Here is a 14,823-nt window from a genome sequence, read left to right on the forward strand (position 1 = left end):
TTTTTTCTATGCTGAGACACCCCATCATCACCGCACAAACACCGTCACTACCGCCCCCACCATCACTGCACACGCAGGCACTACCGCACGCATCATCACCGCACACGCAGGCACTACTGCACGCATCATCACCGCACAAGCAGGCACTATTGCACGCATCATCACCCCACAAGCAGGCACTACAGCCCCCAACATCACCGCACAAGCAGGCACTCTCGCACGCATCACCGCACACACCCCGGCACTACCGCACGCATCATCACCACACACGCAGGCACTCCCGCACGCATCATCACCGCACACGCAGGCACTCTCGCACGCATCATCACCGCACACGCAGGCACTCTCGCACGCACCATCACCGCACAAGCAGGCACTACAGCCCCCATCATCACCGCACAAGCAGGCACTATCAAACGCATCATCACAGCACACGCAGGCACTACAGCCCCCATCATCACCGCACACGCAGGCACTCTCGCACGCATCATCACCGCACACACAGGCACTCTCGCACGCATCATCACCGCACACGCAGGCACTCTCGCACGCATCATCACCGCACACGTAGGCACTACAGCCCCCATCATCACCGCACACGCAGGCACTCTCACACGCATCATCACCGCACACGCAGGCACTCTCTCACGCATCATCACCGCACACGCAGGCACTCTCTCACGCATCATCACCGCACACGTAGGCACTCTCGCACGCATCATCACTGCACAAGCAGGCACTACAGCCCCCATCATCACCGCACAAGCAGGCACTATCGCACGCATCATCACCGCACACGCAGGCACTCTCACACGCATCATTACCGCACACACCCCGGCACTACCACACGGATCATCACCGCACAAGCAGGCACTACAGCCCCCATCATCACCGCACAAGCAGGCACTCTCGCACGCATCATCACTGCACACACCCCGGCACTACCGCACGCATCATCACCGCACAAGCAGGCACTACAGCCCCCATCATCACCGCACAAGCAGGCACTCCCGCACCCATCATCACCGCACAAGCAGGCACTCTTGCACGCATCATCACCGCACAAGCAGGCACTCTTGCACGCATCATCACCGCACACACTCCGGCACTACGGCACGCATCATCACCGCACAAGCAGGCACTATCGCACGCATCATCATCGCACATGCAGGCACTACAGCCACCATCATCACCGCACAAGCAGGCACTCTCGCACGCATCATCACCGCACATGTCCCGGCACTACCTCAGTGACGTCTCCGCTGACAGCGCGATTCACTTCAGTTGCTCCATGGAGCTCACAGTGAGCAGCGTTGTTCTACTGCTTCTCCTGTCATCTTCATGTAGCAGAGCTGAAATCGTCGTGGGACCTCTGTGGATTACGTCGGACCTGGAGGGGTATTTGGGGATTTTAATAAAATGGTGAAAGAGGGTGATTTTTTGTCTTTTATTCCAAATAAAGTATTTTTTTGGGTGTATGTGTTTATTTACTTTCACTTACAGGTTAATCATTGGGGGTGTTTTATAGACGCCTGCCATGATTAATCCCTTATTACCCCGATTACCACCGCACCAGGGCAATTCGGGATGAGACGAGTAGAGTCCCGGGACTGTCGCATCTAATTGATGCGGCAATTTCGGGCGGCTGCTGGCTGGTATTGTTAGGCTAGGGGGCTCCCCATAACGTGGGGCTCCCCATCCTGAGAATACCAGCCTTCAGCCGTGTGGCTTTATCTTTGCTGGTATCAAAGTTGGCAGGGACCGCACGCTGTTTTTTTAAATTATTTATTTATTATTTTACTGCACGATATAGACCCGCCCACCGGCGTCTGTGATTGGTTGCAGTGACACAGCTGTCACACAGCATGGGGGCGTGTCTGACTGCAACCAATCATAGGCACCGGTGGGCGGGGAAAGCAGTGAATACAAGATTGAATAATGGGCGGCCGGCATTTTCAAATCAGGAGAAGCCGCCAGAGCTTTGTGAAAGCCGTGCAGCACCGCGCCCGTGATCGGTGAGTGGGTGAGGGTGAGTGAGTGAGTCAGTGAGTGAGTGAGTTTGAGGCCTCCGACACAGATCCGTGCCGCCGGTACGTGTTTGCCATTTTTGCACGTACCGGCGGCATGGAGACATGTTCAGCAATGCTACCCTATTGTAGCAGGCACACACACGTAAAACCACACGGAACGTGTGTCCGTGTGCGTTTGTACGTGTGTTCGTTTTTCTACACGCTGACATGTCCACGTTTTCTCCGGCAGCACGGGTGTCACACGGCCCGCACCCGTACCACACGGATGTAGTGTGGATGCGGTCTCGTGTGACACGCGCCGGAGAAAACACACGTCAGTGAAAAAAACCCAAAACATTTACTTACCTTCTCCAGCCCTCCTGTCTCTGCCGCTGCTGCCGACCGCCGCTCATTATGCTCATTTAATATTCACTTCACTGCGGCCGGCAGCAGCAGCAGCGGGGAGACGGCAGGGCTGGAGACCAAAGATCAGCACCATGGACAGCAGCACGGAACACGTGAGTATGCAAATTATCGGTTCTACGTGTGCTATCGCGGATAGCACATGTAGAACACACGTGGACCGCATGTACCCGAGACACGTACTTACTACATGCAACACTAGGGTAAATACGTGTCTCGCGGCACGTGCGTGTTTTTAACGGAAGTGTGTTTTAGGCCTGAGAGTGAGTGAGTGATTGATTGATTTTCTGACAAGCAATAACTTTATATCACTTCTGGGCACGCTCAGAAGCAAAACCCGGATCAGGTACATGCTTCCGGCGTTTGATGCATGCCACCGGATCCGGGGCGCATAGACTTTCATTATGCACCATTCCGCACAGCGCCGCACCCGGCGCTATGCAGTTTTTAGCCGCTGGCAAAAAATGTTCCTCTCTGCGTACTGTGCGGACGCCAGACTGACGATTTTTGCCGCATCCGACAAAAAACGGATCAAACGCAAGTACATGCGGCACAATCCGGCGCTAATAAAAGTCTATGAGGAAAAAACACACCCGGCGGAAAAAAAAAATGCGTTTTTTCCGCAAATCACCGGATTGTGCCGCACAGCAAAAACCTGATGTGTGAACATACCCTAAGCCCAACTCCTTTCTTTAGCATACAAACACTGATGCAAAATACTGACCAAATACTTATGTGTGAATGAGGCCTAATACAGTGGCAGCAGCTGGAACCTTCCTGCCCCCACTCCCCTGAGCAGCATCACATCCTCCACAAACATGGCGTCCTACATCCTAGTGACCATATTACTTGTAGTCTCTCAATGTACTAGGTCCTGTACAATAAAGTTTATTAATATTTGAAAAAAAAAAAGAAAAGAATCCATCGCCCATTGGCTGGCAGTAATGCCCGCCCAGTTTCCTAGGTAACAGCACTCTATGAAGGTGGAAACCGTTGGATTGTTCAGACTAAAAGCGCGGAGCCGAGGAGAGTAGACGCGTTCTGAGGTAACGGGGATTCCCGGGAGGGGCGGCCTGTACGTGCCCGACACGGTCCACAGCCCGCAGCTGCTGGGGCCACAACTGCCACCGAGAAGTGGCGCTTTATATATATATATATATATATATATATATATATATATATATATATATATATATATATATATATATATCCCTCTCGGTTACCGGAGCTGCGGAGGAATCCTCGCTCAGTGTAGCAGCCGTCACTGTAGCGCTGCCCTCCCCGGCGGCACTTCCAGACCCGTGTCCGCTCCCCCTGCACCGAGCACGGGCTGCTCCGCAGGATATTCCCTGTGAGTGAGTGGAGCTGTGCCGCGTCCTAACGGCTGAGGGGAGATGTCTGCTGAGGGGTTTCCACAGGAAAATGGCGCCAAAATCTTCCTGCAGGTCTTTGGTGCCGTTTCCTGGGTGACATCCCGCACACTGCATCAGGCCTGTACCACACTCACGTGAAAATCACGCACGTGCCGCGAGACACGTATTTTCCCCGCGTGTTGCGTGTAGGTAAATACGTGTCTCTGGTACGTGCGGGCTACGTGTGTTCTCCGTGTGCTGTCCGCTATAACACACGGAGAATCGGTAATTTGCATACGTGGTCCTTGCTGCTGTCCGTGGTGCTGATCTTTGGTCTCCAGCCCTGCCGTCTCCTGCTGCCGCCGCAGTGAGGTGAATATTAAGGCTACTTTCACACATCCGGATTTTGCTCTGCGGCACAATACGGCGTTCTGCAGAAAAAACGCAACCGGTTTTTGTGACACCGGTTGCGTTTTTTTTGCATAGACTTACATTAGTGCCGTATTGTGCCGCAGGGGCTTGCGTTCGGTCCGGTTTTTGCCGCATGCGGCAGATTTAGCCGATGCTGCGGCCAGATAGAACGTCCCCTGCAACGTTTTTTGCTCCGGCAAAAAAACCCGCATCGCGCCGCATCCGGCCGCTGCGGCGCATTTTCAATGCATGCCTATGGACGCCGGATGCGGTGCGATGCGGAAAAAACCGCATCCGGCCGCCGCATGCGTTTTTTTCCACTGCGCATGCTCAGTAGCATGCCGCAACCGGAAAAAAACGGACCGGCCGCATGTAAAAACTTATGCAAATGATGCGGTGTTTTCGCCGCATCCGTTGCATAGGTTTCACAGCCGGATTGAGCCGCACGGCTCAAACCGGATGTGTGAAAGTAGCCTAAATGAGTATAATGAGCGGTGGTCGGCAGCAAGTGACAGCAGCGTCAGAGACAGGAGGGCTGGAGAAGGTGAGTAAGGATTTTTTTTTTTTTTTACTCTGACGTGTGGTACGGGTGCGGGCCGTGTGACACCCGTGCTGCCGGAGCAACACGGACATGTCAACGTTTTTAACACACGGCGACACGTAAGTACGGAACGGACACACGTTCCGTTCCAAAATACTTACGTGTCTCCTAACCATAGGGATTACCTAGGTCCCTGTGTGCACGTGTCTCCGGTCCGTGTAAAAAATGGCACACACGGACCGGCGGCACGTGAGTATGTCGGAGGCCTCAGGGTGCACGGGGAGTGATGGCGTTGTGTGGAGGAGACTCCCATTCTTGTCAGTTTAGCTGCGCATGATTCCACATGGAATATCTCGTCAGACACCACCGTGTGCGGTCACCGGAGTCTGGTGCTTCCCGGCTCAGTGTAAGAACTCTTTCACACATTCGTGAAAAACCACGCACATTTTTACGGACATGTCAGAGGTGCGTTTTGCCCTCCGTGAGCCGTGTTTATGGGCTACGTGTGTTCTTAGTGTGTTATCCGTGATAACACACGGAGAACGGGAACTTTCTACTCACCTGTCCGTGGTGCTGATCTTCGGTCTCGGTCCTGCAAGACTCCCCGCTACTGCTGCTTCCGCCGCAGTGAAGTGAATATTCAATGAGCATAATGAGCGGCGGTCGGCAGCAAGTGACAGCAGCGGCAGAGACAAGAGGGCTGGAGAAGGTGAGTAAGGATTTTTTTTTTTTTTTACTCTGACGTGTTTTCTCCGGCGCATGTCACACGGGACCGCATCCACACTACATCCGTGTGGTACGGGTGCGGGCCGTGTGACACCCGTGCTGCCGGAGCAACACGGACATGTCAACGTTTTTAACACAGGGCGACACGTAAGTACGGAACGGACACACGTTCCGTTCCAAAATACGTGTCTCCTAACCATAGGGATTACCTAGGTCCCTGTGTGCACGTGTCTCCGGTCCTGGTAAAAAATGGCACACACGGACCGGCGGCACGTGAGTATGTCGGAGGCCTCAGGGTGCACGGGGAGTGATGGCGTTGTGTGGAGGAGACTCCCATTCTTGTCAGTTTAGCTGCGCGTGATTCCACATGGAATATCTCGTCAGACACCACCGTGTGCGGTCACCAGAGTCTGGTGCTTCCCGGCTCAGTGTAAGGACTCTTTCACACATTCGTGAAAAACCACGCACATTTTTACGGACATGTCAGAGGTGCGTTTTGCTCTCCGTGAGCCGTGTTTATGGGCTACGTGTGTTCTCCGTGTGTTATCCGTGATAACACACGGAGAACGGGAACTTTCTACTCACCTGTCCCTGGCGTCACTGTCCGTGGTGCTGATCTTCGGTCTCGGTCCTGCAAGACTCCCCGCTACTGCTGCTTCCGCCGCAGTGAAGTGAATATTCAATGAGCATAATGAGCGGCGGTCGGCAGCAAGTGACAGCAGCGGCAGAGACAAGAGGGCTGGAGAAGGTGAGCAAAGGTTTTTTTTTTTTCTCACAGACACATGTCTTCTCTCCGGTGCGTGTCACACGGAACACATCCATGTGGTCCGTTTGCATTACGTGTGACACGTTTGTGTTCCGTGTGACACCCGTGATGCCAAGAGAAAACTGACATGTCGGCGTGAGAAACACAAGTAAGTACGGAACGGACACACGTTCTGTGCGCAAATACTTACGTGTGTCCAAAACCATAGGAATACCTAGGTCTACGTGTGTACGTGTCTCCGGTACGTGAGAAAACTGCCAAAGACGTACCGGAGGCACGTACGTGTGAAAGAGGCCTATGGCTGGTTTCAAACGTCCGTGTTTAATCAGGTACCAGTCACACGCATGGTTATGGTCATACATGTGTCATACGTGCGTCTCACCTGTGACATCCGTGTTTGCATGCGTGTGACAGGTACCGGAGAAAACACGGGTCTATGAACTTAAAAGATTTTTCATATTTGCCTGCTTTCTCCGGCTCTGCTGCCTGCCGCTCCTGACTGCCGCTCATTATTTTCATCATTATTCGCCGCACTCAGGATCAGGAAGCCGAGCATCGTGGGTACAGCGCTGGGTACAGCCCCACGAGGACAGCACCGCGGGGACAGGTGAGTATTTACAAAGCAGAGTGACATCCAGGAGGTCATCGGAGTTCCCAATGAACTCTGATGACATCCTGATGACACCCGTGCTACAGCTTCACGGGTTCATCAGAGTTCATTGGGAACTGTGACGAGTCCCCGATGCTGTCCCCGCAATGTTCCGGCTTCTATGTTCTCATCACACACCTGTAAACTCACTCAGCGATGCGGTCCCCGGCACTGACGTCTCCAGCGCTGTCCCTTCCAGCTCCAAAGGGCACTGAATATTCAGTGAGTATAATGAGCGGCGATAAGGAGCGTGAGGCAGCAGAGCCGGAGACAGCAGCGCTGGAGAGAGGTAAATATAGAAAATCTTTTTATTAAAAAGACCCATATTTTCTCCAGTATGTTTTACACTGATGTCACATGGATCACATCAGTGTGCGATCCGTGTGACATCCGTGCTGCCGGAGATGCCTGCGTGTGTGTGTGCGGGTTCATGAAAGGTCACACGGTCCATGTGCAAACACGGACGTGTGAGGCACATCATAGAATAACATGGGTACGTGTGACATCCGTGTTAAAAACGGATGTCACACGTACCTAAGGCCTCCGACACACATCCGTGCCGCCGGTACGTGTTTGCCATTTTTTGCACGTACCGGCGGCACGGAGACACGTTCAGCAATGCTACCCTATTGTAGCAGGCACATACACGTAAAACGGAACGTGTGTCCGTGTGCGTTTGTATGTGTGTGCGTTTTTCTACACGCTGACATGTCAGTGTTTGCTCCGGCAGCACGGGTGTCACACGGCCCGTACCACACGGGTGAAGTGTGGATGCGGTCCCGTGTGACACGCGCCGGAGAAAACACACGTGTCAGAGAAAGAAAAAAAAACCTTAACTCACCTTCTCCAGCCCTCCTGTCTCTGCCGCTGCTGTCACTTGCTGCCGTCCGCCGCTCATTATTCTCATTTAATATTCACTTCACTGCCTGGCAGCAGCGGGAAACGGGAGGGCTGGAGACCGAAGATCAGCACCACGGACAGCAGCAAGGACCACATGAGTATGTAAATAACCTGTTCTCCGTATGTTATCACGGATAGCATGCGGAGAACACACGTTGCCCGCACGTACCAGAGACACGTACTTACCTGCACGCAACACGCAGGGGAAATACGTGTCTCTCGGCTCGTGCGTGATTTTCACGTGAGTGTGTCGTAGGCCTAAAACACGGACGTCTGAAACCAGCCTAATGTGGGGTCCAGTGATGCAGACTCTGCTCCAGAGACATTTCTGGTAGTCGACACCCACTGTTAACACCATAAATGGTTCTCCTGTCTATAGATCCACAAGTCTCCTGTCCATGTTTGTGTGTGTGTGTGTGTGTGGTGCGCTCTGCTGTGTGTGTGGTGCGCTCTGCTGTGTGTGTGTGTGTGGTGCGCTCTGTTGTGTGTGTGGGGCGCGCTCTGCAGTGTGTGTGTGATGCGCTCTGCTGTGTGTGTGGTGTGCTCTGCTGTGTGTGTGGTGCGCTCTGTTGTGTGTGGTGCGCTCTGTTGTGTGTGTGTGTGTGTGGTGCGCTCTGCTGTGTGTAGTGCGCTCTGTTGTGTGTGTTGCGCTCTGCTGTGTGTGTGTGTGTGGTGCGCTCTGTTGTGTGTGTGTGTGTGTGGTGCGCTCTGTTTTGTGTGTGTGTGGTGCGCTCTGCTGTGTGTGTGGTGCGCTCTGCTGTGTGTGTGGTGCGCTCTGCTGTGTGTGTGGTGCGCGTTGCTGTGTGTGTGGTGCGCTCTGCTGTGTGTGTGGTGCGCTCTGCTGTGTGTGTGTGGTGCGCTCTGCTGTGTGTGTGGTGCGCTCTGCTGTGTGTGTGGTGCGCTCTGCTGTGTGTGTGGTGCGCGCTGCTGTGTGTGTGGTGCGCTCTGCTGTGTGTGTGGTGCGCTCTGCTGTGTGTGTGGTGCGCTCTGCTGTGTGTGGTGCGCAATGCTGTGTATGTGTGTGGTGCACTCTGCTGTGTGTGTGTGGTGCGCTCTTCTGTGTGTGTGTGGTGCACTCTGCTGTGTGTGTGGTGCGCGCTGCTGTGTGTGTGGTGCGCTCTGCTGTGTGTGTGGTGCGCTCTGCTGTGTGTGGTGCGCAATGCTGTGTATGTGTGTGGTGCACTCTGCTGTGTGTGTGTGGTGCGCTCTTCTGTGTGTGTGTGGTGCGCTCTGCTGTGTGTGTGGTGCGCTCTGCTGTGTGTGTGTGGTGCGCACTGCTGTGTTTATGTGTGTGGTGCGCTCGTGTGTGTGTGTGGCGCGCTCGTTTGTGTGGCGTGCTCGTGTTTGTGTGTGGTGCGCTCGTGTTTGTGTGTGGTGCGCTCGTGTGTGTGTGTGTGGTGCTCTCTGCTGTGTGTGTGTGTGTGGTGCGCTCGTGTGTGTGTGTGTGGTGCGCTGTGTGTGGCGCGCGCGCTCTGCTGTGTGTGTGGGTGGGGCGCTGTGTGTGTGGTGCGCTCGTGTGTGTGGTGCGCTCGTGTGTGTGTGGTGCGCTCGTGTGTGTGGGGTGCGCTCTACTGTGTGTGTGTGTGTGGCGCGCGCGCTCTGCTGTGTGTGTGTGGAGGCCGCTCTGCTGTGTGTGTGGTGCGCTCTGCTATGTGTGTGGTCTGCTGTGTGTGTGGGGGGTTTGCTGTGTGGTGTGGTGCGGTGCGCTCTGTCACTGCAGACTTATGAATCCTGGGCACTGTGAGAACTTGTCCGTTTCAGAGCTAGGAATGCCGGTCACATGTATACAATATACAGACTTCCCGCTAGAATCTGACTAGAGGGTGTCAGCCTCGCTCAGTGCACGGATTCTGGTCAGGAGTCTGCATATCGGATACTTAAGTCAGGATTTATGGTGTGCACACTGCTAAAAATAGGGAAATTTTCTGAGGTGCCAGTGAGGGGACCAAGGTCCAAACAGTATACTAATTCAGACACTGCACTCTCATTCTTGAATAAAGTAGAAAAAAGAGACTGAACAGATTTGTTTTTTTCTTTTGCAAAAATCTTAGTATATTTTTATTTATTGTGCAACAGGGAAGGACTAGGGACGTTTCGGCCCAAATATAGGCCTTTTTCACGCCAATTCATTAGAAAAGGATGAGAAAACAGTAATCTCTATTTTACAATATTTTACAAGATTGACATATTTACAAGTAATATACACATAAAATTAAAAAAAGATCCCATGTTGAGATTTGGTATATAGATACGTAGCTACAACAGCAAAAAGTACAGGCAACCACAGTGGGGGTATCTCTCTGAGGAACACATGAACAGCAGCAGCAACATAAAAATAAGATGCACATAGAAGTAGCATACCTTCACAGAAGAAAATCTATTTTCTCAAGAGAATTTTTCATATAGGTTTCTGCAATTTCTATCTCTGCAATTGCAGAAACCTATATGAAAAATTCTCTTGAGAAAATAGATTTTCTTCTGTGAAGGTATGCTATTTCTATGTGCATCTTATTTTTATGTTGCTGCTGCTGTTCATGTGTTCCTCAGAGAGATACCCCCACTGTGGTTGCCTGTACTTTTTGCTGTTGTAGCTACGTATCTATATACCAAATATCAACATGGGATCTTTTTTAATTTTATGTGTATATTTCTTATAAATATGGCAATCTTGTAAAATATTGTAAAATAGTGATTACTGTTTTCTCATCCTTTTCTAGTGACTTGGCGTGAAAAAGGCCTATATTTGGGCCGAAACGTCCCTAGTCCTTCCCTGTTGCACAATAAATAAAAATATTCTAAGATTTTCTTCATCGTTCCTATGGGAGACCCAGACCATGGGTGTATAGCTTCTGCCTCCGTAGGACACACAAAGTACTACACTCAAAAGTGTAGCCCCTCCCTCCGAGCATATACACCCCCTGGATAACCAAATATAGCCAGTTAAATGCTTTGTGTTCAGGAGGCACACATCCACACATGCATTCTCATCTGATTTTGATTTTTGGAAAGAGTTTGAAGAAAAGCGGGTCCAAGCCTGGACTCCCGGCATGTCCCTTCTCACCTCACTGTGTCGGCGGTGTTGTTAAGGTTGATTTCAGGGCTGGAGCCTTACATGCCGCGCTCCTTCACCATCCCTCGGGCTCTGGCTTGAAGTGGGAGCCAGCACGGTTCTCACTGCCTTGCAGGAGACCGGTCTCCATCCGCAGCCCTTTCAGGATCCTGCCGGACGGAGCACTCATCCCTCAGGGATCTGGCCCTGCGTCTCACAAGCTAAGTATCTGAGACGTTATTATCGGGGGTCCCTTGTACTTTATTGTTGGGGAGAGTGTGCTGTGTATTTATTGTGACATTTCCGGCCGGTTCAATGGTTTTCACCTGAGAACCGCGCCGATGGTGCCTGCTCGCCGGCCGCATCGTTAAATTTAGGCCCCGGCTTCGCCTGAGGCCTAGTTTCGTTTTCACTGCCCCTGCATGCTAATCATGCAGAGGGACAGTGCGGCTCCGCCCAGCGGCCGTTCGGCACAGGGGAGGGACACTCCTCTCTGAGGTAATATTCCCTCCCCTGTATATCTCCTTGGCCCTCCGGATCCCGCTCTTAGAGTAGGCCCCGCCCCCTCTCCTCGCTCCGGCGCCATTTTATCAGCGTTCTTATGCATGTCTGCATAAACCACATTGTGACAGCGATCGGCGCTGGCCATCTCCCTGGGGGTCCGGGCTGTGGGATCTGGAGGGCACAGAGATGTCCCAATGTCAAACGGTCTGGCAAGCCACAACCTCCGGTTGTGGACCTGCTTATATACTCTGAGTATATACTCTGCTGGGGGGCATTCTGGCTCAGAGCCCCCACTTCAGCAGCATGTCTCACACGAGGAGCAAGGCTGTACTTAATATGCACTGCATGTAGGCTCGTACTGCCTGTACTGAGCACATAACCACATTGTGATGCCTGCTCTAACATGGTGGTGCCTCAGCCTGGAGGCTCATCCCCAGTGGTCCCACCGGCTGCTCCGGCTCCGGTGGCTGAACCCCCGACTTGGGTAGAATCCCTCTCTCCAGGGGACAGATGTCCCGGACTCTGCTGAGCATGCATCAGCCCCTTTCTTCAGCGCTCTATTGGGAGACCCAGACGATTGGGGTATAGCTACTGCCCTCTGGAGGCCACACAAAGCACTACATCAAAAGTGCAAGGCCCCTCCCCCTCTGGCTATACCCCCCCGTGGTATCACGGGTTCTCCAGTTTTAGCTTTGTGTGCGAAGGAGGTCAGACATTCCATGCATAGCTCCACAGATTTTAGTCAGCAGTAGCTGCTGACTATTTCGGATGGAAGAAAAGAGGACACATATAGTGTCCCCAGCATGCTCCCTTCTCACCCCTGGATGGTGTTGTAAGGTTGAGGTACCTATTGCTGGTACAGGGCTGGAGCCTGACATGCTGTTTTCCTTCCACATCCCCTTGTAGGGCTCTGTGGAAGTGGGATCCTGCCGGCCTCTCAGCTCTGACGCCGGGCTCCATCCACAGACCCATTAGAACCTGTTGGAGACGGAGCAGGAGTACGATCAGGGACAGGCCCTGCATCATACAGGTACTCTGTGTCCCCGGCAGGCACAGACACACTCCGGGCTGGCTGGGTGTTGTAGTGCGCCGGGGACCGCAACGTTGGAGTTAGTGTCCCTACAGATTACTGGGGGATTTTTTGTGTATGGGAACGCAGCGCCGACCCCCTCTGGACCGGGCGGCGCTGCTGTGACTTGTGGTGCGCCGGGGATCCGCCGTCCGCGCTTTTACGGCGGCGGCGGTTATAAATTGAGTCCCCGGCTTTTTGGGCCTAGGACGCCGGCAGCTCCGATTCGTTCCCGCCCCCACCCTGTCATTCAGGGTAGGGGAGAGACGCTGTTCGCTAGCAGCGACGAGGGCTGGAGCCTGATTTACATGCTCCAGCCCTCACACTAGGCACAGAGGGAAGCAGGCTTCCCGCTCTTGGCCAGGAACGCCCAGGGCCCGCCCCCCTTCTCTCTCAGACGCCGGCAGCCATTACATGCAGTCTGGCTGGAGGAAGGACGCAAGGCTCTGGGAGACCTGGACTAGGGGCTATCTGGCGACCACACACCCGCATTTTAAGCGGGCGGTAAGCGATTTGTCTGTGCTGGTCCCTCTAGTGCCTCACGGTGTATCGGTGTACTGTACAGATATATAAATATTGTATTTCTTGCACTGTGAGGTCGCTTCTGGCTGCATCTCCCAGATCACTCTGTGGAAGCAGCAACATGCCATCCTCAAAACGCAAGGCTGCCAAGGCCAGGGCTGTGTGTGCTGCGTGTGCTGCATGTGGGGCTAATCTACCAGCAGGCTCCCATTGTGTGCAATGCTCCGACCCGGTGCTGCTTCGCCAGCCGGAGTCCGGAGGGGTAGTGACCCAGGCTGAGACGCTTGTAAGTTCTGCCCCGGTGACAGGGACAGACTTTGCAGTTTTTGCGGATAATATGTCTGTGTCTATGGCAAAAATCCTTGAAACCTTGCAATCTATGCATGGGGCTCAGTCTTTGGACACGGCGAGGCCTCTGTCCTCAGGTCCCCCTCACTTGGATTTAATCCAGCCCACAGGGGGGTCCCCGGCTTCACAGGCCGAGGATTATGACTCAGATGATAGCCCCAGCCACCCTAAGCGAGCTCGCTGGGAAAGACCCTCGACGTCATCACACTGCTCAGGGTCTCAGCGCAATCAGTCTCCCTGTGATGTGTCTGATGAGAGTGATCAGGAATCCATTCCTGGAATCCCTCTCAACCTGGATACCCCTGATGGGGATGCCATGGTAAACGACCTTATCTCAGCCATCAATAGGCTGTTGGATATTTCTCCCCCAGCCCCTTCAGCAGAAGAGGCAGCTGCAGAGCAGGAGAAGTTTCGTTTTCTTTATCCCAAGCGCAAATTGAGTGCTTTGTGGGATCACGCTGACTTCAGAGAATCAATCCAGAAGCTCGACGCTCACCCAGAAAGGCGTTTCTCTAAACGATCTAAAGATACGCGTTTCCCTTTCCCCCCTGAGGTGGTCAAGCGCTGGACACAGTGTCCAAAGGTAGACCCCCCGATTTCCAAACTCGCAGCTAGGTCTATAGTTGCAGTGGAGGATGGCGCTTCACTTAAAGATGCCAATGACAGACAGATGGACCTTTGGTTAAAATCTGTCTATGAAGCTATCGGCGCGTCGTTTGCTCCGGCATTCGCAGCCGTATGGGCACTCCAGGCTATTTCAGCTGGCTTAGCAAAAGTGGATGCTATCATACATCCAGCAGTGCCGCAAGTGGCGCACCTTACCACGCAGATGTCGGCGTTTGCGTCTTACGCTATCAATGCGGTCCTAGAATCTACCAGTCGCACCTCAATGGCGTCCGCCAATTCGGTAGTTTTGCGCAGAGCCTTGTGGTTAAAGGACTGGAAAGCAGATGCTGGTTCCAAAAAATGTTTAACCAGTTTGCCTTTATCTAGAGATAGACTGTTTGGCGAGCCATTGGCTGATATCATTAAGCAGTCCAAGGGTAAAGACTCCTCTTTACCACAACCCAGAACAACCAAACCTCAGCAGAAAAAGTGGCAGCAGAGGTTTCAGTCCTTTCGAGGTTCGGGCAAGACACCATTTACCTCGTCCAAAGGGACTCAGAGGACGCAAAGAAACTCAGATTCGTGGCGGGCTCACACGCGCCCCAAGAAAGCAAATGGAGGTACCGCTTCCAAAGCGGCTACCTCATGACTTCCAGCCCCCCCCCTCCGCATCGCCGGTCGGGGGCAGGCTCTCCCGCTTTTCCGGCATTTGGATGTCACAGGTCAAAGACCGGTGGGTGACGGACATTTTGTCTCGCGGGTACAGAATCGAGTTCAATTCTCGTCCTCCAGCTCGGTTCTTCAGAACCTCCCCACATCCAGACCGAGCAGATGCTCTGCTGCAGGCGGTGGACTCCCTAAGAGCGGAAGGAGTGGTGATCCCAGTCCCTCCTCAGGAACAAGGGCAAGGGTTTTACTCCAATCTCTTTGTGGTTCCAAAAAAGGACG

At 53.2% G+C, this 14,823-nt stretch overlaps 1 protein-coding gene across 3 annotated transcripts in view; it reads left to right on the forward strand.

The window, feature by feature from the left end:
- The first annotated feature begins 3,400 nt into the window (after positions 1–3,400).
- LOC142250600 (uncharacterized) overlaps positions 3,401–14,823 on the forward strand; it is a 64,083-nt gene continuing 52,660 nt past the window's right edge. For 2 of the 3 annotated variants that reach the window (XM_075322783.1, XM_075322787.1), the window contains exon 1: positions 3,401–3,478. The gene's annotated coding sequence lies outside the window, so the exon portion shown is untranslated. The remainder of the gene's footprint in view (positions 3,479–14,823) is intronic. The other variant, XM_075322786.1, reaches the window with a different exon arrangement.

This window comes from Anomaloglossus baeobatrachus, chromosome 9 (assembly GCF_048569485.1).
Source record: "Anomaloglossus baeobatrachus isolate aAnoBae1 chromosome 9, aAnoBae1.hap1, whole genome shotgun sequence".
Classification (NCBI taxonomy): domain Eukaryota; kingdom Metazoa; phylum Chordata; class Amphibia; order Anura; family Aromobatidae; genus Anomaloglossus; species Anomaloglossus baeobatrachus.